Raw genomic sequence first — 6591 nt, 5'->3', positions numbered from 1 at the left:
TGAATGTGAGGGCACGTGGGGGTAAGGGAGTAGCATCATCGTCACAGAAGGTGCTACACAGCTCACAGCACCAGACGCTCAGTTTGATTGAGCTGTCCTAGCACAAATGTCTACCAAGACTGTATCTATCCAGGGAAGAGGTGACGAAGCTGGAGGAGGAGTTGATGCTATTGGGAAGTGGCGGACACCCAATGCCTGTTGCGTTAAAAGTGACGTCGCCACTCAATGTTTCCACCTGTGGTTCATTCCAAGGATCGTTTGGAAATCTTATGTGGCATCTCTCAGTTAACAGCTTATCAATGCATAAAGAAGGTCACGAATGCCAAGTACTGTCAGGCTGGGCAATATATCAAGTTCACAACTGATCAACCAGTCAGGCCGAGAGGGCAGTCGGCTTCGGGGCCATGGCTGGATTTCCCCAGCTGCAGGCCATCATTGACTGTATTCATGTGGCCATCAGAGCTCCTTCAGAGCAGCCAGGCAGTTTTGTGAACAAGAAGAGGTTCCACTCCTTCAACATTCAAGTCGTCTACATGCAGGTGGGCACGGGGTTTCCAGGAAGCTGCCATGACTCCTACGTCCTTAGACAGTCCCAATTGCCGCAGCTATTCAGGCCCAAAACACTGGCAGAGGACATTGGGCAACCTCTGCCATATGACAACAAAGGCTACCATTGAGCAGGCCATTGGCCTTTTGAAGATGCGGTTTAGATGCCCCAATAGAGCAATATGCGCATTGTACAACCTGGCGCTTCATAAAGGGGAGTAGCGCTGGAGCTGGAGGAGAGCACTGAGTGAGTGACATCCTCAGAGGAGGCGAATAAGCATGAGGCACCTCAATAGGCCCCAGCTGATGAAGATGGCACTGCGGGGCACAACTCATCAGACAGTGACATGCATGGCAGGGAGACTCTCAACTCTGATCAGCAGATGCTTCACAAGAGGACAAGTGCAAGGGGCCACTGAAACAAGAAGTTCTCTCTCAGACGTGGCCTTGCTGACCTTTCATGAGGTCCTCACCTTGACACACAGTCCATAAATTTAATTCTACATTTGGTCACCATCAATTGGTGCACAAAAGTAAGTATACAAGTCATTATAAAATGCATGTCAAGACCTTTAACTCACATAACTATCACCCAGTGAAACCCCAAGAGCTAGTCCATACATTTACGTGCTTGTTTATGGTAAGTCCTACAGGGTGCTTTCCCTGTGCCTGGAGTTGATGTAGGACAGGCTGCTGCCTTTTTGGCTCCGGTACATGAGATGGCTGTGGCCTGCATTCTCTGGGGGCCTGAGCACTACTGGGGACGGCATATTCAGGGCCATCTGTACCTGTGCAGGGGCTGCCTCAGTCATCAGTCACCAGTCACCAGCATGCAGTGTTGGTGTCACTGTCAAGGGGGCCAAGGATCTGCCTTCATCGATCAAAGTGCCTTGATAGGCGATCCCATTGCCTTCAACCTGATTCTCCTTAGCACTTTCAGGCCCCACATGCATTCCCGTGGTTGCCTGGAGTGGTTCCGCTTCTGGCAACAGGGAGATGCATGACTGGCCCATTTCACCCACCCACTGCTCCATACATCTCATGGATGAGGCCATGCTATGGACGTCTGTGCACACCCCCGCACCCACTCAGTGTTATGCTCCATGTGTCTCTCCATGAAGGTAACCACTCTCTCAATGGAGGACACCTGCTCTCATGCATGAGAAATGGCACCACTGATGGCATGGATGGACTCCTCCATCATTTGCACATGGGACTGCACTGCCTCTGGAAACTCCAACAGATGTTCACACATTTCACACCGATTGATGATGACACACAAAACTCACCATCTGTATGAAGATGAGCATCGCTGGGCCTCTCCTCATTCCCCCGAGGGGAAGTGGATGCAGCTGTCACTGCCTCCGTTACCTCCTTCTGCATGTCTGCGTCAAGCTCACCAGATTACGCCACCTGTTCTACATGCACAACAAAGCCCAGTGATGTGAGTGTATCTGTGCTGGTGGAGGGTGTGCTGCAATGAAGTGACACAGTGTCCTGAGATGGTGTTGCATACCCTGGTCTGTTCCTTATTTGCTGCTGTACCTGCCGGAGAGACATGATTTAAGTGAAAGAGCTGCTCCTTCAACCAACTCCTGTTGCCTCCCCTTGGGTCAGGGGTTTCCAGTGGTGTTAAAGGCCCACACAGGTGCCACAGGCCACACATGGTCAAGGGAATGATGGACACAACCATTGCTTTACTCCATTGTTTCCACACTTGCCTCGCCTTCAGCGATATCCATGCTGGGCTTCCAGTTTGCAATTCAAAATGCCACTCACCTTTCCAGACAACAGCAGGCCATTAAATATCTTCCTGCACTGGATCCAGGTACTTGCAACCACTCCTCAGCTGCTGACTATCTCTGTCACCTCCAGCCATGCCTTCCTCATTAAGTTTGCTGGCCTCCTCATCCCTTCTGTGGGAAACAGAACACCTCTCCTTTCTCTTACTACGTGCAGGAGCACCTCTGGGAGATGTCACTGAATCATAGAGCGACCCTTCCTTGTGATAAAGTTATTCCTCCACTGCTTCTGTTGTTCCTTTGTAGCCTATGTCTGCAGTCTGTCTGAATGCTGCACATGAGCCTTTAAAAATGGCAACTCACAGTGAGCTGCTGGCACTATGACCCTTAATTGGCCAGTTCCCCTGCCTGCCAGTCCTTAATTGACACTTCCTCATAAAATTACAGAGGAGGTCCCACTGCCCGCTTGCAGCCAATCTAAATATCCCCTGACATCGGGTTGTCTGCCTGATTGGTAAAATTCAGACCATTACGTCTGGAGCTTATTGAAGAGCTGAGTGTTTCAATGTTTTCAATTTGGAATTGCAGCTTACAGCCTGCATGATGAACATGCATTGTCAGTAATGAAAGAGATGTGAAGTCTGAGCCTGGGCCAACAGTAAATGTGCAACACATTGCCCAATAACACTTTGTGTCATGTGTATGTGGACCTAATTGGGTAGGCTTGCCTTGGTAGTTCTATATCATTGCTGGAATATTATGCCTCCTGCAGGAGCAGGCTGGAGACGAAGGGTGGGGGTGTAAAATTGAGTGAAAGGTGGGGGGGGGGGGGGGGGGGGGGGGGGTGCCATTCCTGTTGCCTTCCTACCCCCACTGCAATTTTGATCCTGTAGTTATTTTTTCCAGTAAGAATGCAGTGTGCCTTTAAGGCTGAAAAGGAGCAGTACATGGAGAGGGACAGGAGCAGACGGGGTGGGAAAATATTTAATTGGGGGAGGGGGAATTACAATGCTATTAGGCAGGAACTGGGGAGCATAAATTGGGAACAGATGTTCTCAGGGAAATGCACGACAGAAATGTGGAGGTTGTTTAGGGAGCACTTGCTGCGACTGCTGGATAGGTTTGTCCCGATGAGGCAGGGAAGGGATGGTAGGGTGAAGGAACCTTGGATGACAAGAGAGGTGGAACAGCTAGTCAAGAGGAAGAAGGAAGCTTACTTAAGGTTGAGGAAGCAAGGATCAGACAGGGCTCTAGAGGGTTACAAGGTAGCCAGGAAGGAACTGAAGAATGGACTTAGGAGAGCTAGAAGGGGACATGAAAAAGTCTTGGCGGGTAGGATTAAGGAAAACCCAAGGCGTTCTACACTTATGTGAGGAACAAGAGGATGGCCAGAGTGAGGGTAGGGCCGATCAGGGATAGTGGAGGGAACTTGTGCCTGGAGTCGGAGGAGGTAGGGGAGGTCCTAAATGAATACTTTGCTTCAGTATTCACTAGTGAGAGGGACCTGGTCGTTTGTGAGGACAGCGTGGAACAGGCTGATATGCTCGAACAGGTTGAGGTTAAGAGGGAGGATGTGCTGGAAATTTTGAATGATATGAGGACAGATAAGTCCCCGGGGCCAGACGGGATATACCCAAGGATATTACGGGAAGCGAGGGAAGAGATTGCTGCGCCTTTGGCGATGATCTTTGCGTCCTCACTGTCCACTGGAGTAGTACCGGATGATTGGAGGGTGGCAAATGTTGTTCCCTTGTTCAAGAAAGGGAATAGGGATAACCCTGGGAATTATAGACCAGTCAGTCTTTTGTCAGTAGTGGGAAAATTATTGGAGAGGATTCTGAGAGACAGGATTTATGATTATTTGGAAAAGCATGGTTTGATTAGAGACAGTCAGCATGGCTTTGTAAGGGGCAGGTCATGCCTCACAAGCCTTATTGAATTCTTTGAAGATGTGACAAAACACATTGATGAAGGAAGAGCAGTGGATGTGGTGTATATGGATTTTAGCAAGGCGTTTGATAAGGTTCCCCATGGTAGGCTCATTCAGAAAGTAAGGAGGCATGGGATACAGGGAAATTTGGCTGTCTGGATACAAAATTGGATGGCCCATAGAAGTCAGAGGGTGGTAGTAGATGGAAAGTATTCAGCATGGAGCTCGGTGACCAGTGGTGTTCCACAAGGATCTGTTCTGGGACCTCTGCTCTTTGTGATTTTTATAAATGACTTGGATGAGGAAGTGGAAGGCTGGGTTAGCAAGTTTGCCGATGACACGAAGGTTGCTGGAGTTGTGGATAGTGTGGAAGGCTGTTGTAGGTTGCAACAGGACATTGACAGGATGCAGAGCTGGGCTGAGAAGTGGCAGATGGAGTTCAACCTGGAAAAGTGTGAAGTGATTCATTTTGGAAGGTCGAATTTGAGTGCGGAATACAGGCTTAAAGACAGGATTCTTGGTAGTGTGGAGGAACAGAGGGATCTTAGGGTCCATGTCCATAGATCGCTCAAAGTTGCCACCCAAGTTGATAGGGTTGTTAAGAAGGCGTATGGTGTGTTGGCTTTCATTAACAGGGGGATTGAGTTTAAGAGCCGCGAGGTTATGCTGCAGCTGTATAAGGCCCTGGTTCGACCACATTTGGAATATTGTGTTCAGTTCTGGTCGCCTCATTATAGTAAGGATGTGGAAGCTTTAGAGAGGGTGCAGAGGCGATTTACCAGGATGCTGCCTGGACTGGAGGGCATGTCCTACGAAAAAAGATTGAGGGAGCTAGGGCTTTTCTCATTGGAGCGAAGAAGGATGAGAGGTGACTTGACAGAGGGGTACAAGATGATGAGAGGCATAGATAGAATGGCTAGCCAGAGACTTTTTCCCAGGGTGGAAAGGGCTATCACCAGGGGGCATAATTTTAAGGTGATTGGAGGAAGGTTTCGGGGAGATGTCAGAGGTAGGTTCTTTACACAGAGAGTGGTGGGTGCGTGGAATGCGCTGCCAGCGGTGGTAGTAGAAGCAGATACATTCGGGGCATTTAAGAGACTCTTGGATAGGTACATGGATGATAGTAGAATGAAGGGTAGGTAGTTAGTTTGATCTTAGAATAGGTTAAAGGTTCGGCACAACATTGTGGGCCGAAGGGCCTGTACTGTGCTGTCCTGTTCTATGTTCCATGTTCTATGTACTGCTTTAAGGCAACAAGCTCCAGAGACTGTGATTCAAAGAGTGCATTCTCATTCCCATAGGATACACCCACTCAGGACCAAAGATACGAGATACATTGTTGCCGATTGATGTTTGAAACTAGTTGATAAACTGTTTTTTGACAGGGACAGAGACAGACAGCTGGACCAGCATATACTGAAGGAAATGAGAGCTCTCTCTCAGTTTATTTAAACCTTATTTATTATACTCTAAGGATTCTGATGTCAAGCCAGATTAATTTCCTAAAAGAAAATAACCAAATTCCTTTAACTAATGAACTGTAATTGTTGAAATTCATTGCTGGAAACTAAGAGCATCAATCCAACCACTGAATTAGACTACGGACTGTTCTACTGTTGAAGAACCTTAATTGGCCTCAGACAGCTGTGAGGACTTCAAGCAATCTTGGACTATTCTACATTGGAAGGTGTGTATATGCAAGGACTCTATTTTTTTCTACTTTAAATGTTGTTTATAACTTAGTGTTTAAGAATTTAGTTTTTCTAATTAAACAGTTAATTTGTCGATATAAAGACACCTGGTTTGGTTAGCCTCATTCAGGTGTGAATAGATGGTACAATTTGGCTGGGTCTTTCTTTAATTTGGAAAGTTTAAAGTGATATGTTACGCGATCTGTGGAAGGACGGGACTGAATCAATGGTGCGTTTCTCCCACCACAATCAGAATCGTATATTTTGATTGGGAGTTTTGTCCTGAAGGTCAGTCATAACAGTAGGCTTGCCTTGGTAGTTCCATATCATGGCCCGAATTTTATGCCTCCTGCAAGAGCGGGCTGGAGGCGAGGGGGGGGGGTACGTAATATTGAGTGGAAGGTGGGGGGAGCCATTCCTGTTACCTTCCTACCCTTACTGCAATTTTACAACTGGTGGCAGCGGTGAGAAACAGCCCACCTGCCCCAGGCCAATTAAGGCCCTTAACTGGCCTGTTATGACCAGGTGAGAAAGAGGTCTAGGGTTCCCTTTCAGCCTTCACCTGGTCTTACTGTAACACAGTTTAATCTTAAACACACCGTGTTTTTAGCTCCCCCTTGGTGAATCCTTGTTCACCACTTTATAATTATACGGCAAATAAAACAGCGCACACACAGGTTTT

The sequence above is a fragment of the Heterodontus francisci genome, chromosome 1 (genome assembly GCF_036365525.1).
Source record: "Heterodontus francisci isolate sHetFra1 chromosome 1, sHetFra1.hap1, whole genome shotgun sequence".
In the NCBI taxonomy this organism is placed as follows: Eukaryota; Metazoa; Chordata; class Chondrichthyes; order Heterodontiformes; family Heterodontidae; genus Heterodontus; species Heterodontus francisci.
This window is presented reverse-complemented; position numbering follows the sequence as displayed.